Source organism: Schistocerca gregaria, chromosome 7 (genome assembly GCF_023897955.1).
Source record: "Schistocerca gregaria isolate iqSchGreg1 chromosome 7, iqSchGreg1.2, whole genome shotgun sequence".
NCBI lineage: Eukaryota > Metazoa > Arthropoda > Insecta > Orthoptera > Acrididae > Schistocerca > Schistocerca gregaria.
In genome coordinates this window covers 482112100-482133535 of record NC_064926.1, presented here as the reverse complement: position 1 = coordinate 482133535, position 21436 = coordinate 482112100, and the positions used below count along the sequence as shown (strand labels likewise).

Sequence of the window (21436 nt, the reverse complement as noted above, 5' to 3'; positions counted from 1 at the left end):
GCCTCTAATAATCAGTAGCACGTCCTCTTGCATTGATCCATGCCTGTATTCGTTGTGGCATACTGTAAGTAGGCTGTTCAATTTTTTTTATTGGTAACGCCACGTAGCGCTTTGTATGAAAATCACTGGCTGTGCTGGGTGCAGTCTGTGGCTGGTGGGATTGTTGCAATACTCGCCATTGTAGCGTTGGGCAGTTGGCTGTTAGCGGCGCGTAGCGTTGCGCAGTTGGAGGTGAGCCGCCAGCAGTGGTGGATGTGGTGAGAGAGATGGCGGAGTTTTCAGAGCGGATGATCTGGACGTGTGTCCATCAAAAACAGTAAATTTGTAAGACTGGATGTCATGAACTGCTATATATATTATGACTATTAAGGTAAATACATTGTTTGTTCTCTATTAAAATCTTTCATTCGCTAACTATGCCAATCAGTAGTTAGTGCCTTCCGTAGTTTGAATCTTTTATTTAGCTGGCAGTAGTGGCGCTCGCTGTATTGCAGTAGCTTGAGTAACGGAGATTTTTGGGAGGTAAGTGATATGTGAAACGTATAGGTTAATGTTAATCAGGGCCATTCTTTCGTAGGGATTTTTAAAAGTCAGATTGCGTTGCGCTAAAAAATATCGTGTGTCGGTTTAAGCACAGTTATGTATAATTTTTCCAGGGGACGTTTCAATACTATCTACAAGTTCATCAATTCACTGTTGGTCCAGATTGTCCCATTGCTCGACAGCTATAGGGCGTAGATTCCTCAGAGTGGTTGGTAGGTGACAGCGTCCATAAACAGCCCTTTTCAGTCTATCCCAGGCATGTTCGATAGGCTTCATGTCTGAAGAACATGCTGTCCTCTCTAGTCCTGAAGAAAGTCATCCACAAGACGTGCTCGATGGGGGCGCGAATTGTCCATGAAGACGAATGCTTCACTAATATGCTGCCTATGTGGTTGCACTATCGGTCGGAGGATGGCATTGACGTATCGTACAGACATTACGGAGACTTCCATGACTACCAGCGGGGTATGTCGGCCCCACATAATGCCACCCCAAAACGGCAGGGAACGTCCACCTTGCTGCTCTCGCTGGACAGCGTGTCTAAGGCATTCAGCCTGACCAGGTTGCCTCCAAACATGTCTCCGATGATTGTCTGGTTGAAGGCATATGCGACAGTCATCGGTGAAGAGAACGTGATGCTAATCATGAGCGGTCCATTCGGAATGTTGTTGGGCCGATCTGCACCGCGCTGCATGGTGTCGTGGTTGCAAAGGTGGACCTCGCCAAGGACGTCGGGAGATAAGTTGGGCATCATGCAGCCTATTGCGCACAATTTGAGTCGTTACACGAACTATGGCTGCTCGAAAAGCAGTAATCAACATGGTGGCGCTGCTGTCAAGGTTCCTCCGAGCCATAATCCGTAGGTAGCGGTCACCCACTTCAGTAGTAGCCCTTGGGCGGCCTGAGTGGGGCATGTCATCGACAGTTGCTGTCTTTCTGTATCTCCTCCATGTCGGAACAACATAGCTTTGGTCCACTCCGAGACGGCTGGACACTTCCTTTGTTGTGGCACAAAGTAACTATGCGGACGCGATCGCACCGCGATACTATCCGTCTAGATGTGGTTGAACCACAAGCAACACGAGCCGTGTACCTCCTTTCTGGTGGAATGACTGGAACTGAACGGCTGTCGGACCACCTCCATCTAATAGGCGCTGCTCACGCATGGTTGTCTACAAAATTTTATGCGGGTTTAGTGACATCTCTGAACAGTCAAAGAGACAATATCCACAGTTAACGTCTATCTTCCAGAGTTCTGGGAACCGGGGTGATGCAAAGCTTTGTGTGTGTGTGTGTGTGTGTGTGTGTGTGTGTGTGTGTGTGTGTGTGTGTGTGTGTGTGTGTTTGTAATAACATACTAACTGCTACGCACCGCTGAGGTCGCATATCAATTGTATTGCTATGATGAGTTTGGTAAGTAATCTTCTGTACGCGGCTGGTCGCGGCGGAGGTTCGAGTCCTCCCTCGGACATATGTGTGTGTGTGTGTGTGTGTGTGTGTGTGTGTGTGTTGTCCGTAGGATAATTTGGGTTAAGTAGTGTGTAAGCATAGGGACTGTTGACATTAGCAGTTAAGTCCTATAAGACTAAAAAAAAAAAAAACCTTCTGTATGTGCAGTAAGGCTAGTTACGTCAGCCACCCTCACGTGTGTGCTTGTTCGGATAAGCGCAGATCGTAATGTGCTTGCCCTCTTAGGAGACGATATTTTTTTTATTTTATTTATTTTATTTATTTTTTTACCTTCTACAGTAGCGTGTGTTCTTCCTCAGTGTTCCAGCGGCTTAGTCGTGAAAAAGGTAACAGACAGTTAATTTCGCATTTATAATGTTATTATGGAAGTATGGGTTGTGTAGCGGCAATTGAAATGCCTTATCTCCTTGAACAGGTAGCTGTAGGACAGCTGTGGTTCAGTGCAACCCTTTTTTTTCTTTGTATTTCGCTTTTGTACAATAAATACATTCTTTCAGACTGATGAGTTAACCCAGAAAATTGTTTCATAAGACATTAGTGAGTGGTCCATCTACAATTAACCCAACAGCCACTCTAGCAGCACAGCAAGTGACCAAAATGTTGTATCCGCGCGGTTTGGAGGCACCATGTCACGCATTGCGCTGCCCCTCCCGCCGGAGGTTCGAGTTCTTCCACGCACACGCACACGCACACGTGTGTGTGTGTGTGTGTGTGTGTGTGTGTGTGTGTGTGTGTGTGTGTGTGTGTGTGTGTGTGTGTGTGTTGTTCTTAGCGTAAGTTAGTTTAAGTAGCGTGTAAGTCCAGGCACCGAAGACCTCAGCAGTTTGGTCCCTTAGGAATTCACACACACATTTGAACAAAAAGCTCTAGGCTACCTTAAACTAAGATTTTATCTGTAATTAACATCTGTATGCGTAAATGTCCGATGAGCAAAATACGATTGAAGCGGGTTGCGATGTGTTGAATAGAAAATAAATAAATGTGACTGGTAACAGACAAATGAAGGGCTTATTTCAATAGTGGTGCAAGTCCATTTTTGTTAGTCTTGAGATACAGAATCCTAAAGGTAAATGAGCGCTGAAAAATCTGCAGTTGAGATACCAGAAATATTCAAGCATGTGGTTTCTTGTTAGAGATGAACCTTTAGTTCTGTTTGTTTGGATCATTAATTTCAGAAGCGTTATAAACAGAAAAGTGGAGGTAGTGGACTTGTACCACTATTGAAATACGCCCTTCAAATATAAGTAATTATTCTACACAGTGATCGCTCCTAAACGTAGCCAGCCAGGCTACAGTTACTTCGTCTGTTCCCACCTCAGTTTCATTTCCACTACAGTCTCTACGTTATCACAGTCATTGTATGCGTTTTCTCTGTCAACTATGAGTACATCCCTTGTCGTAATTGATGATAATCGTGGAGGTGATATTTTTTCATTATGCCCACACACACACAGCAGTAAGTGTTCGAACGTTTGTACAGAAATGAGATAGATGTTCTTCGATCCGTTGCAGTTCTCTTGATAAATGACTCCTACTAATGAAGGAGCTCAAGGCAGCCTACATTTTACGTATCAGTTACAGAACAAACCAACAGAACATGCTGTGAATTTCCCACGTAGAAGTTAAAAGCCTTGTAACGTCGAAGTTTCATGGGCATAGAGCAGCGTCACATTGTACAGTAAAATAACAGTCGACATGACGGCCACGGTTGCAGTGGTCGACTAATGGACGAACTGGTGTATTGTGTTGGGGAGGGCCCACAACTTCTCTACTGGGCATGGCATCAAGTGACAATTGTAAAAATTGTTTAAATAACCGATATTTGGGACTGAGTGGGAAACTTTGATAGATTTCCACCCCTCGTACTCTTATAGATTTATTGACAGCCCTGCAGGGTTCCTGGTGTCAATTCCCTCCAGCAGTACTTCAGACATTAGTCTAGTCCATGCCACGCCGTGATGTGGCACTTGTGTGTGCTGGCGGGACCCTACATGATATTAGGTAGGTGTACCAGGTTCTTTGGCTCTTCAGTGTACAATAAAGTGCAATGAGTAGAAGAAAAAGGCATTCTAAACATTTATTAAACATGAGTGATCGTGTGTCATATTACACAATGCTTTGAAATATAAATTCAGTTACTGCTATTAATCAATTAATCATTTGCTTACATAGAGAATACAAAAGTACTTCGGTAGGCAGTTTCAGTGTCACAACTTTGGGGCGCCTGACGGTGGCAGCAATGTGGAACGGAGAACAATCGACACGAAGGGCTCTGAATGGTGACTTCTTTTAATGAACAGTACCTCAGGCGCGGTGGCCAACTTACTGCACCCTTACTATAGCTAGTCTGTTGGGTACTCAAAACATTTAATTATATACAGGGTGTTACAAAAAGGTACGGCCAAACTTCCAGGAAACATTCTTCACACACAAATAAAGAAAAGAAGTTACGTGGACTTGTGTCCGGAAACGCTAAATTTCCATGTTAGAGCTCATTTCAGTTTCGTCAGTATGTACTGTACTTCCTTGATTCACCACCAGCTGGCCCAATTGAAGGAAGGTAATGTTGACTTCGGTGCTTGTGTTGACATGCGACTCATTGCTCTACAGTACTAGCATCAAGCACATCAGTACGTAGCATCAACAGGTTAGTGTTCACCACAAACGTGGTTTTGCAGTCAGTGCAATGTTTACAAATGCGGAGTTGGCAGATGCACATTTGATGTATGGATTAGCACGGGGCAATAGCCGTGGCGCGGTACGTTTGTATCGAGACAGATTTCCAGAGCGAAGGTGTCCCAACAGGAAGACGTTCGAAGCAATTGATCGGAGTTTTAGGGAACACGAAACATTCCAGCCTATGACTCGCGACTGGGGAAGACCTAGAACGACGAAGACACCTGCAAAGGACGAGGCAATTCTTCGTGCAGTTGACGATAACCCTAATGTCAGCGTCAGAGAAGTTGCTGCTGTACAAGGTAACGTTGACCACGTCACTGTATGGAGAGTGCTACGGGAGAATCAGTTGTTTCCGTACCATGTACAGCGTGTGCAGGCACTATCAGCAGCTGACTGGCCTCCAAGGGTACAATTCTGCGAATGGTTCATCCAACAATGTGTCAGTCCTCATTTCAGTGCAAATGTTCTCTTTACGGATGAGGCTTCATTCCAACGTGGTCAAATTGTAAATTTTCACAATCAACATGTGTGGGCTGACGAGAATCCGCACGCAATTGCGCAATCACGTCATCAACACAGATTATCTGTGAACGTTTGGGCTGGCATTGTTGGTGATGTCTTGATTGGGCCCCTGTTCTTCCACCTACGCTGAATGGAGCACGTTATCATGATTTCATACGGGATACTCTACCTGTGCTGCTAGAACATGTGTTCGTACGCTTCTCAACAACAGATTCGGTGACCGATGGATTGGTAGAAGCGGACCAATTGCATGGCCTCCATGCTCTCCTGACCTCAACCCTCTTGATTTTCATTTATGGGGACATTTGAAATCTCTTGTCTACGCAACCCCCGTACCAAATGTAGAGACTCTTCGTGCTCTTATTGTGGACGGCTGTGATACAATACGCCATTCTCCAGGGCTGCATCAGCGCATCAGGGATTCCATGCGACGGAGGGTGGATGCATATATCGCTAACGGACGACAATTTGAACATTTCCTGTAACAAAGTGTTTGAAGTCACGCGGGTACGTTCTGTTGCTGTGTGTTTCCATTCCATGATTAATGTGATTTGAAGAGAAGTAATAAAATGAGTTCTAGCATGGAAAGTAAGCGTTTCTGGACACATGTCCACATAACATATTTTCTTTCTTTGTGTGTGAGGAATGTTTACTGAAAGTTTGGCCGTACCTTTTTGTAACACCCTGTATGTTAGAAGTCATTAATAGATTGATACCTATGCGAAGCCCCCAGCATGCAACGTCACTATCTTCTCTAGTTTCCACTTTCGAGGAAGAATGGCCTGCGACTCGTCTATAAACGTTCAGACACCTCATTGAATATGTACCCAGCAGAGTTACCGGCGTCATGAAGACGAAGAGCGGACATACCCCATATTAATGTCCACCAATAGGTGCCCATACACCTTTGATGAGAGAGTTTACACACTCCTGGAAATGGAAAAAAGAACACATTGACACCGGTGTGTCAGACCCACCATACTTGCTCCGGACACTGCGAGAGGGCTGTACAAGCAATGATCACACGCACGTCACAGCGGACACACCAGGAACCGCGGTGTTGGCCGTCGAATGGCGCTAGCTGCGCAGCATTTGTGCACCGCCGCCGTCAGTGTCAGCCGGTTTGCCGTGGCATACGGAGCTCCATCGCCGTCTTTAACACTGGTAGCATGCCGCGACAGCGTGGACGTGAACCGTATGTGCAGTTGACGGACTTTGAGCGAGGGCGTATAGTGGGCATGCGGGAGGCCGGGTGGACGTACCGCCGAATTGCTCAACACGTGGGGCGTGAGGTCTCCACAGTACATCGATGTTGTCGCCAGTGGTCGGCGGAAGGTGCACGTGCCCGTCGACCTGGGACCGGACCGCAGCGACGCATGGATGCACGCCAAGACCGTAGGATCCTACGCAGTGCCGTAGGGGACGGCACCGCCACTTCCCAGCAAATTAGGGACACTGTTGCTCCTGGGGTATCGGCGAGGACCGTTCGCAACCGTCTCCATGAAGCTGGGCTACGGCCTCGCACACCGTTAGGCCGCCTTCCGCTCACGCCCCAACATCGTGCAGCCCGCCTCCAGTGGTGTCGCGACAGGCGTGAATGGAGGGACGAATGGAGACGTGTCGTCTTCAGCGATGAGAGTCGCTTCTGCCTTGGTGCCAATGATGGTCGTATACGTGTTTAGCGCCGTGCAGGTGAGCGCCACAATCAGGACTGCATACGACCGAGGCACACAGGGCCAACACCCGGCATCATGGTGTGGGGAGCGATCTCCTACAATGGCCGTACACCTCTGGTGATCGTCGAGGGGACACTGAATAGTGCACGGTACACCCAAACCGTCATCGAACCCATCGTTCTACCATTCCTAGACCGGCAAGGGAACTTGCTGTTCCAACAGGACAATGCACGTCCGCATGTATCCCGTGCCACCCAACGTGCTCTAGAAGGTGTACGTCAACTACCCTGGCCAGCAAGATCTCCGGATCTGTCCCCCATTGAGCATGTTTGGGACTGGATGAAGCGCCGTCTCACGCGGTCTGCACGTCCAGCACGAACGCTGGTCCAACTGAGGTGACAGGTGGAAATGGCATGGCAAGCCGTTCCACAGGACTACATCCAGCATCTCTACGATCGTCTCCATGGGAGAATAGCAGCCTGCATTGCTGCGAAAGGTGGATATACACTGTACTAGTGCCGACATTGTGCATGCTCTGTTGCCTGTGTCTATGTGCCTGTGGTTCTGTCAGTGTGATCATGTGATGTATCTGACCCCAGGAATGTGTCAATAAAGTTTCCCCTTCCTGGGACAATGAATTCACGGTGTTCTTATTTCAATTTCCAGGAGTGTATTAGTAGGGTAGGCACTGCAACAGTAGCCGAAACGTAGCTCTTGTCCATTTGGTGACAGTTACCTTATTTTACTACAAGGTGCAGGTCTACACCCAGGAATCTTTTTCTGTTAAATGACTTCACCTGCGGAAGATTGGGCAGTTGTGAAAACTTTGGTGGAAATAGAAAATAAGAGAGTTAGTGAAGAGTGATACGCAGGCTGACATTACGAGAGCCGTTTCGTGGTAATTGAAGGGTACTGTTGGGTCTCGGCTACGAGACCCCAAGAAGGGGTTGAGTTGCAGAGATTATTAAAGGCGAAGCAGGCGTGGACTGTGATGCAGTGGTAAGGCCTGTCGGTAAAGTGGGGAACGCAGCTAACTAAACCGCGTGCCTGAGGGGGAATTGTGGGGCAATCTTCCTGCCGACAGCCGTAATTTACAAGTCTCGGGGGGAAGCGATTGTAAATTCACTTAGTCGCTGCGAAACTGGATGCCGCAAGGCCACTTCTCAGAAGTTGTGGACGGCCACGGCAGTTCTGCAAGCGGCTGACCGCGGACTACTATAGTCCGATTAAAACTACTCTATACACTCAACGTCAAGTCCGAACCTTTTACTGTTGCCACACTGCCGCGATAATTGGTCACATCACTTCTAATTTCTTGTCCGGCATTCTTTCTGGACGTGTTTGGTTCCAGAGTCATAGGTCTGGCACTTTTATTTCGTATTTCGTCACACGTGATAACCACACCAAAAACAACACAACCGCACAACGATGCTGATGAAATACACACGTTTGATTCACAGCACTAGCCAAACACTACTTGATACTACTGCACAAGATGTGATTCAGCGTCACATATATACACTCCTGGAAATTGAAATAAGAACACTGTGAATTCATTGTCCCAGGAAGGGGAAACTTTATTGACACATTCCTGGGGTCAGATACATCACATGATCACACTGACAGAACCACAGGCACATAGACACAGGCAACAGAGCATGCACAATGTCGGCACTAGTACAGTGTATATCCACCTTTCGCAGCAATGCAGGCTGCTATTCTCCCATGGAGACGATCGTAGAGATGCTGGATGTAGTCCTGTGGAACGGCTTGCCATGCCATTTCCACCTGGCGCCTCAGTTGGACCAGCGTTCGTGCTGGACGTGCAGACCGCGTGAGACGACGCTTCATCCAGTCCTAAACATGCTCAATGGGGGACAGATCCGGAGATCTTGCTGGCCAGGGTAGTTGACTTACACCTTCTAGATCACGTTGGATGGCACGGGATGCATGCGGACGTGCATTGTCCTGTTGGAACAGCAAGTTCCCTTGCCGGTCTAGGAATGGTAGAACGATGGGTTCGATGACGGTTTGGATGTACCGTGCACTATTCAGTGTCCCATCGACGATCACCAGAGGTATACGGCCAGTGTAGGAGATCGCTCCCTACACCATGATGCCGGGTGTTGGCCCTGTGTGCCTCGGTCGTATGCAGTCCTCATTGTGGCGCTCGCCTGCACGGCGCCAAACACGCATACGACCATTATTGGCACCAAGGCAGAAGCGACTCTCATCGCTGAAGACGACACGTCTCCATTCGTCCCTCCATTCACGCCTGTCGCGACACCACTGGAGGCGGGCTGCACGATGTTGGGGCGTGAGCGGAAGACGGCCTAACGGTGTGCGGGACCGTAGCCCAGCTTCATGGAAACGGTTGCGAATGGTCCTCGGCGATACCCCAGGAGCAACAGTGTCCCTAATTTGCTGGGAAGTGGCGGTGCCGTCCCCTACGGCACTGCGTAGGATCCTACGGTCTTGGCGTGCATCCGTGCGTCGCTGCGGTCCGGTCCCAGGTCGACGGGCACGTGCACCTTCCGCCGACCACTGGCGACAACATCGATGTACTGTGGAGACCTCACGCCCCACGTGTTGAGCAATTCGGCGGTACGTCCACCCGGCCTCCCGCATGCCCACTATACGCCCTCGCTCAAAGTCCGTCAACTGCACATACGGTTCACGTCCACGCTGTCGCGGCATGCTACCAGTGTTAAAGACTGCGATGGAGCTCCGTCTGCCACGGCAAACTGGCTGACACTGACGGCGGCGGTGCACAAATGCTTCGCAGCTAGCGCCATTCGACGGCCAACACCGCGGTTCCTGGTGTGTCCGCCGTGCCGTGCGTGTGATCATTGCAAGCCGAATTTTTGAAGGCAGCAGTTCGTCATGGCGACTGGGTCACCACAGTCCTAAATATTACTATTTATTGGAGTAGTGCAGTGATTAGTGTAATAACCTGATTTATAGGTGGTAGGTTCGAAACTTGTCAAATGTAGAGGAAAATTTATTTCTAAATCTGATCACAAGAGGTTGATCAGTTCAATTCACTGGTTTTAAATGTAAATTTCTATATCTAATTCCTTGCCACGTCTTTCTCGTCATCCTATTAACTTTTTTATTTGCTCCTATTTTTCTTGCTATCGTTATTTTTTCATTTGGAATCTCTGCGTCGCCTATAATCTGCAACCAAGTGCCAACGAGAACCGCCGATCGTCTGAAACTGAAATATTTCTCTCTTGAGTTTGCTCGTATAGGTTATTTTAATCACTGTGAACAGAGTGCTTGTGATTTGAATTGTACCGCAGATTGTTAAACGCTGTTTTCTCGGATATATTGCATATCAAGGGCTTCTGGTTAGCTTAGGACATAAGTTTAAATTCAGCGCTGCGAAACGCTTCGTCTGGCGCAGTTTAGTCATAGGTCCCTTAAAATCAGCTGCCGATAGTGCATCTCGCGTTTCCGAAATACCTCGCGGCGGCCAATTCCAATAATGTTCTGCATTACATGTTAACTGCGTTTGTTAAGTAATTCACCGTTTTTGTCTATCAACTATAACCCTGTACATGGTTTATAAAGCCGACAGGGCTGTGAAGAATTGGAAGGTGCCAGGAGATAGCGGCACAGTATTAACAATTAAAGCTCGAGGAAAACGGAACGTGAAAATTGTTACGGCGTAAAGTCAAGTCGGGAAGGAAAGAGCAGAGAGGGCTGTGACGAAGACGGCAGCCAATGGCACGCTGACCGGACCCTCTCCAGGATGACAACGCGACGGCAGCGGCCTCTATGCGAAGAGGACGACATAAGCGCCGCTTCCGACTGGTCGCGCCCCAGTTCTACAGCACCTTAAAGACTAGTGACTGGTGTAGCAGCCACTTACGAATTTTTATACTGAAGAGATCTCTTATTTGTCTGTCGGCCTTTTCTTGTGACACATCCGTGTAATTCTTAATGTTAAGTATAGTCAGTTACTTTTCGTAATAAAACTCATTAATACGATTTGCTTGAATCGTTTTTCTAGCGACCCGAGAAGGCAAGTTTCTTAGACACGCCATATTAAACGACTAAGCAAGATTTAAAAAAAAAAATTAATGCAAAACTTTGTGAAACGGGAATAATGCTGTCACTGTTAAGCTGCACTAGAAATAAAACAGGCAAGACACAAAAGGAAAAAGTTGTTAGTGTCTTCACGTAAATAACAAAATATCCTTTAAAATTATCAACAAGAGCGTGGAAAAATTTTGGATTTAGTAGAACAATGGAAAATATTCGAGCCGTGTACAGTATTACAGAATGATGCAGTGCGCATGAGTTACTACTTTATATGGGATTAATAGATTTTTTGCCGGCTGGAGTGGCCGAGCGGCTATAGACGCTTCAGTCTGGAACCGCGCGACCGCTACGTCGCAGGTTCGAATCCTGCCTCGGGCATGTAAGTGTGTGATGGCCTTAGGTTTGTTAGGTTTAAGTAGTTCAAAGTTCTAGGGAACTGACGAAACTGCGACGAAACACACTGCTCTTCTTTGGAGCTTCTCCATTTCTCCCTTCTGGTACGGGTCCCAATCGGATGATCAGTAATTCAAGTAACGGTCTAAAGAGGGTTTTGTAAGCTAGCATCACTTACCGATGGTCGTAGCACTATAAATTGCTCCGGACGCACACTCTTCGGTATATGATGACTCTAACTACTTCCAGTGCCTCCAGAGTGAAATTTTCACTCTGCAGCGGAGTGTGCGCTAATATGAAACTTCCTGGCAGATTAAAACTGTGTGCCGGACCGAGACACGAACTCGGGACCTTTGCCTGTCGCGGGCAATTGCGCTACCGTCTGAGCTACCCAAGCACGATCCACGACCCGCCCTCACAGCTTGACTTCCGCCAGTACCTCATCTTCTACCTTCCAAACTTCCCAGATGCTCTCCTGCAGACCTTGGTCCAGCACACAGTTTTAATCTACCAGGAAGTTCCCTTCCAGTGCCTGTTCGGCGATCCTATAGTCATTTAGTAACGCGTTTTCCTGCCTGTTTGTACTCGGTACTTTCCATTTGTTTATGAAGAGTGTCATCTGCCAATACCTGAACCAGGCGTCGATCTCTGCAGTTCTTCCTACATACACAGGCGTTGCGATTACCAATAGCATCATTCGCGAGCAGCCTCATGGAGCTTGCTTGCTACATCTGAGGATTCCTTCCGCTAAGACAGGCGAAATACCCTCCGACTTCAAGAAGAGTATAATAATTCCAATCCCAAAGAAATCAGGTGTTGACAGATGTGAAAATTACCGAACAATCAGTTCAATAAGTCACAGCTGCAAAATACTAACGCGAATTCTTTACAGACGAATGGAAAAACTAGTAGAAGCCAACCTTGGGGAAGATCAGTTTGGATACCGTAGAAATATTGGAACACGTGAGGCAATACTGACCTTACGATTTATCTTAGAAGCTAGATTAAGGAAAGGCAAACCTATATTTCTAGCATTTGTAGACTTAGAGAAAGCTTTTGACAATGTTGACTGGAATACTCTCTTTCAAATTCTTAAGGTGGCAGGAGTCAAATACAGGGAGCGAAAGGCTATTTACAGTTTGTACAGAAACCAGATGGCAGTTATAAGAGTCGAGGGACGTGAAAGGGAAGCAGTGCTTGCGAAGGGAGTAAGACAGGGTTGTAGCCTATCCCCGATGTTATTCAATCTGTATATTGAGCAAGCAGTGAAGGAAACAAAAGAAAAAGTCGGAGTAGGTATTAAAATCCATGGAGAAGAAATAAAAACTTTGAGATTCGCCTATGACATTGTAATTCTGTCAGAGACAGCAAAGGACTTCGAAGAGCAGCTGGACGGAAAGTGGAGAGTGTCTTGAAAGGAGGATATAAGGTGAACATCAACAAATGCAAAAAGAGGATAATGGAGTTTAGTCGAATTAAGCCGGGTGATGCTGAGGGAATTAGATTAGGCAATGAGAACCTTGAAGTAGTAAAGGAGTTTTGCTATTTGGGGAGCAAAATAACTGATGATGGTCGAAGTAGAGAGGATATAAAATGTAGACTGGTAATGGCAAGAAAAGCGTTTCTGAAGAAGAGAAATTTGTTAACATTGAGTATAGATTTAAGTGTCAGGAAGTAGTTTCTGAAAGTATTTGTATGGAGTTTAGCCATGTATGGAAGTGAAACATGGACAATAAATAGTTTGGACAAGAAGAGAATAGAAGCTTTTGAAACGTGGCGCTACAGAGGAATGCTGAAGATTAGATGGGTAGATCACGTAACTAATGAGGAGGTACTGAATAGAATTGGGGAGAAGAGGATTTGGTGGCACAACTTGACAAGAAGGAGGGACCGGTTGGTAGGACATGTTCTGAGGCATCAAGGGATCACAAATTTAGCATTGGAGGGCAGTGTGGAGGGTAAAAATCGTAGAGGGAGACCAAGAGATAAGTACACTAAGCAGATTCAGAAGGACGTAGGTTTCAGTAGGTACTGGGAGATGAAGAAGCTTGCACAGAACACAGAAGCATTGAGAGCTGCATCAAACCAGTCTCAGGACTGAAGACTACAACATCAAGAAGGGATTTTAGTTGAAAGAATAAATTTCGTTGTTGTACTCCGAGAGGTAAGAAACGATTGACGCAGCGTCCTGATATGAAGAGGATGGATTAGATGGAAGATACGCATGTGAGCTGGTGAACTGTTGTTGCTGCAAGTTTGGCGCTAAGCCGGTTCACGGAACAGACCTGTGGCTTGTGTGTTTCTCGCGAATCGCGGCAGGCGGCAGCACCGCGCCTCTCGACTGTGCCTGCGTATTCCGCTATTAAGCAACACAAAGTCCTCTCCAGGCTGTGGGCGGGCTGTGCGGCTCAGTTATTAATGGCTGTGCAGGCTTTATGCAGCCCTCTTAAGGGGAAGTCGGCTGTACACAGCGCCGAGTAGCTCTCGGCAGCTCGACTCTTCTCGCTGAGGAGGCTTAATTTTAAATCTGCATATGCGTTAATACCCTGGAACTCTTACGACAAAAGTGCGTGCTTTTGCTTAGGAGGAACAGTTTCATTTATCCCCTTCTCTTTCCTACATTATTATAAGGGAAGATAAAAACTGGGGAAATTTGAATTCAAAACGGTTTGCCTCCTTGTAATAGAGCCAGAGAAGTGACAAACACTATGCTGCGTTATTTACTCTCTTCTCACTGTTCCTATCATTTGTCCTCTATCATCAACTGGTTCAAATGTACATTTTCTGTTTCTTCCCCGAGCTTCTATAATACGAAGGGGTTCAATAACTAATGCAACCCATTTTTTCCTCGGCCAATTTCAGTTGAAAAGATGCAAAATTTGTTGTTGGGAAATTACTGAATATTCCCGCATCAGCACCTGTAGATTCCAATTTGTGGTGACACTATATGTAGCCTTCAAAGTGGCATCTGTAATGGAGGTGAGTTCCAAGCAAAGAACTGTCATTGAGTTTATTTTGGCGGAAAACCAGAACATCGCAGATACTCATAGACGCTTGAAGAATGTCTACGAAGACCTGGCAATGACTAAAAGCACAGCGAGTCGTTGGGTGAGGCGTCTGTCATCATCGCAGGATGGTTGCGCAGAGCCTGTCCGATCTCCCGCGTGCTGGCTGGCCGCACAGAGCTGTAATGTTGGAACGTGTGGACACTCTCATTCGAGGTGATGGACGGATCACAATCAAACACGTCCCTGCAGAACTGGACGTCTGTTGGCAATGCTGACGTACTCGTCCACCAGTTGAGATACTCTCAAGGTGTGTGTTCGCTGAGTTCTTCGCCGCCTAACATAAAACCATAAAGAGATACGAAGAACCATATATGCAGGATTGCTTGCGCGCTGCAAGGTTGTTCGCGACAACTTTTGTGGCGAACATTGTCAAAGGGGGTGAACTACGGGGTCATCACTTCGAACCGGAAACAAAACGGCTATCCATTGGGTGCCGTCACGCCACATTTCCTCCGAAGAAAAATTTCAAAGCCGAACTGTCAGACGGCAAAGTCATGGCGACGGCCTTCTAGGACACAGAAGGCGATTCTGTTTAATCTTCTCCCTCAAGGTGCAACTATCAAGTCTTAAATGTACTCTGCCATTCTCATGAAACTGAAGAAACTATTTTAGCCCGTTCGTCGCCACAACATGTAAAAGAACTTTCTCCTTGCCAACGCAAGGGCTCACATAAGTCTGCCCACCAAAGAGGACCACAAAAAACTCCATTGGACTGAAACTTCCTAGCAGATTAAAACTGTGTGCCAGGCCGAGACTCGAACTTGGGACCTTTGCGCTTCGTGGGCAAGTGCTCTACCAACTGAGCTACCCAAGCACCAATCACGACACGTCCTCACACCGCACACTCCGCTGCAGAGTGAAAATCTCATTCTAGAAACATCCTCCAGGCTGTGGCTAAGCCATATCCCTGAAATATCCTTTCTTCCAGGAGTGATAGTTCTGTAAGGTTCGCAGAAGAGCTTCTGTGAAGTTTTGAAGGTAGGAGTCGAGGTACTGGTTGAATTTAAGCTGTGAAGACGGGACGTGAGTCGTGCTTGGTAGCACAGTTGGTAGAGCACTTGCCCAGGAAAGGCAAAGGTTCCAAGTTCGAGTCTGGGCCTGGCACACAGTTTTAATCCGCCAGGAATTTTCATATCAACGGACACTCCGCTGCAGAGTGAAAATCTCATTCTGGACTTCATTGGACAGTTTTTCCTCATCCAACCTACAGCCCGGATCTCGCACCTTGCGACTTCCATCTATTTGTCCCAGGAAGCAGTACGTGGATGATGGAGAAGTTGCTCATGCAGCAAGACGTTGGATCCGACGTCGACCAGTACTGTGGTAGCATGGGAGAGTAGATTCTCTCTGCGTAAGGTGGGGTAAAGCCGTCTCATTGAACAGAGATTCTCGTATAGGAATCCTGAATAAAACCAACCTGCTTTCAGGAAAAAGTGTTGCAAAATGGTTCAAATGGCTCTGAGCACTATGGGTTTTATCTGAGGTCATCAGTCCCCTAGAACTTAGAACTACTTAAACCTAACTAACTCAAGGACGGCACACACATTCATACCCGAGGCCGGTTTCGAACCTGCGACCGTAGCGATCGCGCGGTTCCAGACTGAAGCGCCTAGAACCGCTCAGTCACAACGGCCTGCGAAAAAGTGTTGCATTTTATATGAATTTACAAGAGGTTTTCACAGGTCAGTTGAACATAGCTTGGGACGAATTATAGGCGATATTTCATCAAAACCGGAACATTGAAAAAAATATATCGCACTTTAAAATTTTTATCTTGAATCGTCTGCTCTGGTTAGTACGTCAGATGCTTAAGCATAGTGACATAGTGCACGAGAGAGCCAACTGAGGGCACTGTTAGTTTCGTAATACACCAAATAACCTGTAGGTAGCGTCGTTATGGTTTTTTTTTTTTTTTTAACGCAGTGACCGACGTATTTTTGGAAGTTGTCGTCAGTTCAGAATTAAGCGCCGCAATCTTATCTTTATGAATATAAACTAGCTGCGAATTTGTCTATTACATACGGATATACTGGTTTGGTTTTGTGTAATAAAAATTTAACGACATTGCTTTACTTCTTTCGATAGGTTTTATTTATGTTCTTTGTTGGGAATAACAAATTTAGTAAGTGCACTTCGTTATTTGGGAGCCTACACATATTTTTATTTAGTTTCGTTTACAGATAAAAATGCTTAGAAAATGGATCCTGTCTTGTCAACGCACGAGAGTGATTAAAAGAATGAGGACTATGTGGTCGCGAGGCAAGACTTTCTGCTATTCCAGGACATCAGGATTTAACTCGCTCTTTCGCAACTCCTTCCGAAAGCGAGGTGCGAAGTATCTCTGAACGAGAGCGTTATGCTCCTCAAAATACTCGCACAGACTTAAAAGTTACTTCTCTCTAATGTAACAGAGTAGAAGCAGAAAGTTTAATTGAAAGTGGTGCAGACCTCCCGAATTTCGCTTGTTCCTAAAAATTTACCATTTCACTTTAAGCGTGTAAAATTCCTGGTGAGCTTACGTTATGCCATGGCCATAAAGCACAAGTTCAGACGCTGCGGTCGCGGATCTAAGTGTCAACTGCTGCTCGCACGCAAATCGTACACGCCTCTCCCACGTTAGTAAAGCAAACAAGCTCTTCTTTCGTGTCCGTACCTTATGACTACTTCAAATGTTGTATACAAATAACGTTTATAAGTCAAAAATAAATTACACGCCTACGAAGTCTCAGGCACAGTTATAAATAAACACCCGGGCAGCGAAAAGTTATTCAGCTAGTTACCCAATAACATTTTGAATTCAGTGTGTAATGACCGCTTTGTCGACGGGCGCCAAACCCTAGTCTTCACGCTTTCCCTCCATCATGACATGACCTTTTTTAAACATACTTAATTACACGGTTTCCACCGTATTTGTATAGTGAAAAGTACAGATCACGGCTCTCCCCTCCTACGATAAAAACTGGTTGTTGAGCTTTTGGAGTGGCCACAACAAAAGGATATGTCTTTGGAAGATATTATAAAAACTGCCCATACTGCAATCCATCTGTTTTTCTGAGTACGCAATTCGTTTATCTATGGTTATTTGAACCAAAGGAAGAGAAAATCACACCGCAACTTCAGTGAAGGAAATTAAACTAATGATTGATGAAGGGTAATAGTAGATAATGAATAAAATAACAACGAAGAAAAGTCCAACTGTTAATTTATAGCAATCACAGCCAGAAAAGATATTATCCCTGATTATAGTAGACGGAAGCTTGATATGCACTGATGTGACAAAAGTCATGGGATCCGTCCAAATGTCGGGTCAGACCTCATCTTTCCCAGCTTAGAGTGCAGTACCTTGATGTGGCATGGATTCAAAAAGAGGTTGGAAGTCGCCTGCAGAAATATTTGGCCGTGCTGCCTCTACAGACGTTCGTAATTGCGAAAGTGTTGCGCTGCATGATTTTGTGCACGAACTACTTCTCGATTATGTCCCACAATGTTCGATGGGGTTCATGTCTGGCGATGTGGGTGGCCAAATTAGTCACTCGAATTGTCCAGAATGTTCTTCAAACCAGTTGCTAACAACTGTGGCCTATTGTTCGAGAACATGAAGTCCACGAATGGTTGCAAATTGTCTCCAAGTAGGCGAACATAACAGTTTCCAGTCAATGATCAGTTCAGTTGCACAAGATGACTCAGTCCATAATCCATGTAAACATAACCCACACCATTATGGAGCCACCACCACCACCGTGCACAGTGCCTTGTTGACATCTAGGGTCCATAACTACGTGAGGTCTGCGCCACTTTCGAACCCAACCATGAGCTCATATCAATAAGTTGGAATTCATCTGACCAGGACACGATTTTCCAGTCGCCGAGGAGTCCAACCGATATGGTCACGAGCCCACGAGAGGCGTACTGTGAGCAAAGGCAAAAGCGACGGTCGTCTGCTGTCATAGCCCAATTGCGCCAAATTTCGCCGATCTGTCCTAAAGGATATTACAGTTATTTCACACAGTGTTGCTTGTCTTCTAGCGCTGACAGCTGTACGCAAACGCTGCTGCTCTCGCTCTTTAAGTGAAGGCCGTCGGCCACTGCGTTGCCCATAGTGAGAGGTAACGCCGGAAAGTTGGTATTCTCGGCACACACTTTACATTTGTGGATCTCGAAATAGTGAATTCCGTAATGGAATCTCCCATGCATCTGGCTCCATTTACCATTCCGCGTTCAAAGTCTATTAATTCCTATCGTGCGGTCATAATAATGTCGGAAACCTTTTCACATGAATCACCCGAGTGCAAATGACAGCTCCGCCAATGCAGTGCCCTTGTGTAACTTTTGTACGCGATATTACGCCACCTGTTTATGTGCATATCACTAACGCATGACTCTTCTCGACTCGGTGTACTCTGCCTCTCAGCAATTACAAAAATTGAGAGTACTGAACACACCGATACCACCTGATTGCTGTGGCCCATTGCCTTAACAAAGTAATGGTTCACTAGACAGGACCACCTTGACAATTATTATTGTATGCAATTTTTATTGATTATTTCTCATGATGTGATTTGTGATACTAGTTGTATTATGATCTTCAGGTGGTTGTTCAACAACTGAAACCCCTTATCTAACTGATTCTTTAAACGGCTATTAAGAAAGTAAATTTGTAGTTTAATAATTTGATTGTTTAGTATATATATTTTATGGTTTATTTTAGCTTTCGTTTCTCGTTGTAACTAACTTACATTTTCGGAGCATCAATCTTTTTTTAATTTTTTAATTTTTATGAAGCAGTCTGAAAGAACAGCAATATTAGGGCTATTAAACTGGTAAGAAACGAACGTAACGTGAGATCTAAAATTCTCCACAAGGAAGAATTAAATCATTAAAATGTTAAAAAGTTTTCAATTCTAATTCTGCAGAGTTTGTAAAAGGAAAGATGGATTCGTGGTTCGCATTAGGAATTTTCATTGCCTATAGGCAAGTGCATAAACACAATCTATTTTTTCAACTTGATAAATTTCAGATATTCCAGTGCCTTTGTAAAAAAAATACTAATGTGGATGCTATTGAGCCCTAACATATATCCTGCCTGTTTTCCAATTCTTCGCCTGTGTTGATATAGGCTAAAAGAACCTAAACTTTGGTATCTTGATTTTTTTTGGTATATGCATTTTTATGGTTAATTTAGATACGACAAAAATCTCTTATAAGAGTGCTGTACTACATTTGTGCTGCATTCCATTTCATACTCTGCATTGAGTTTTTCTGTGTGGAAGAGTTCAGACCAGTGCGTTTAGAGACCCGTACGATAGACTCGAAGTTTCCTCACGAATAAGATCATTAGTAATTTGTTTTCTTTGAATTTAGGTCCAAACCGCACACTGTATGTAGATTTCTATCACTATCGGAACTGCAGTTTGAAAATGGTGTATAAGTAGTATATATGTAGGCTGTTTTATTTTTGCTTGTGTCAACGTTTTCCCTGTACTGCTGATAATAGATGATAAAAGTTAAGTTACCGCACTTCCAATTATTTTCCTTTTCGCCCACTCAGTAGTATTTCATTCAGGTGCATTTCTGTACTGGAACGCAGAACAGAAACGTTCAATTGGAACATAATCACCACGCCGACATTTGTTAGCAAAACCAGAAAAATACCCAAATACCGTATTTCCCTTACCTGCTCCTGCTTACGACGCACGAGAGGTTCACGTGATATGCGATGGAGAACTGTGTTCGAGCAATCCAAAAATCTGTCGGTTTATAAACGTTTCGCATTGGGGATGCGCATTATTCCACTTCTTGGCTACTGGGCTTTGCTTCGTTACGTATATCTTTGACACGCCATTGATGCCATGCAAATAGAGTAGAAATGTCACTGGGACCGTTGTCAAGCAACCAGAGACCCCAAAGAATTTGGATTTGCACTCATGACAGTCATTTTTTATTATTCCCTACTAGACAAGTCGTATCCCTATGTCCTTACAGATTGAAGTGATAAGTGTATCAAATTTGGTCGAAATTGTTACATACGTTCCACAATTCATGTCGACTCCCTCTTTCAACTCCCCCTTCCCACCCCTTCTTTCCCACTCTCCACTGTAGATCAGTTGCCATTAAGACTGTTACCATTAAGCCTAGCAACCCCGAATGTCATGGATTCGACACTAATACTCGCTTTTTTTTTAAGCTTTTCTTCATTCTCTTCCTCCCTCACTAATACCGCCACCAAATTCCTAGAGGTGTAATGTCCTCGAAACTATCAGTCAACCTACCACTACCGAAATCAGTGGAGTCCTCACTAACATCGGTAGATTATGTTTACGTAGCATCTTTTGACACCCACCCATACTTACGGCGGTGTTACGGATGCATTCGCCATTCCCCCGCCACCTCTCTTCCTCCAGGAGTTTCATCAGTTGAGTTCTGCAGCAGAAGCAGATGAAAAGCTTCCGGCATAGTGATATCATTCTTAGTCCCCAGTAGTTTCTTGAAGAGTAATTTACTGAGAATCTGAGCAGACCTATAGCTGATACGAGTTACAGCAATCGTGGAGTCTCTGGTATGTCATATGTGATTCGCAGTATAGGTCAATGTGCGTCCCTATGGAGATAGGCTCTCGTGATACGCTCAGTGAAATACACGGACGATTTTTTTTTCTGCAGTCTTGGAGGCGTAGTGAACTACGCTGCTCGGTGCTGCTTAGCGTGTAATAAAGAAGTTAGAATGAACAAGGAAACAGTAATCGGACACGGATATGCTTCGGTGCTACGAAAGAGCCGTTTCATCACCAGGGCCTTCTCGCTAGCGACCAGGATTAGCGAGCTCCCAACTTGTGCTACAATTACATTTGCATCTGTAACTCGGATTAGGTCCCCGTGTGCAGTAACTTTTGAATTGGCGGAATGCTAGTTTTAACTGAGTTGCGAGAAGATACCGAGATTCTTTCCGGGCCTGACGCTGGAGTTCTGCGAATTAGTGAGGTAACGATACCTCGAGACAGACGTCTTCACCGAGTACAACTTCAGAGAACAAAAGAACGAC

General features: G+C 45.5%; 1 protein-coding gene across 3 annotated transcripts in view; it reads left to right on the top strand.

Moving 5' to 3' along the window:
• The window catches only part of LOC126282166 (eye-specific diacylglycerol kinase), a 1350273-nt gene that overhangs the window by 1163385 nt on the left and 165452 nt on the right, over nucleotides 1-21436 (top strand). The window lies entirely within an intron of this gene.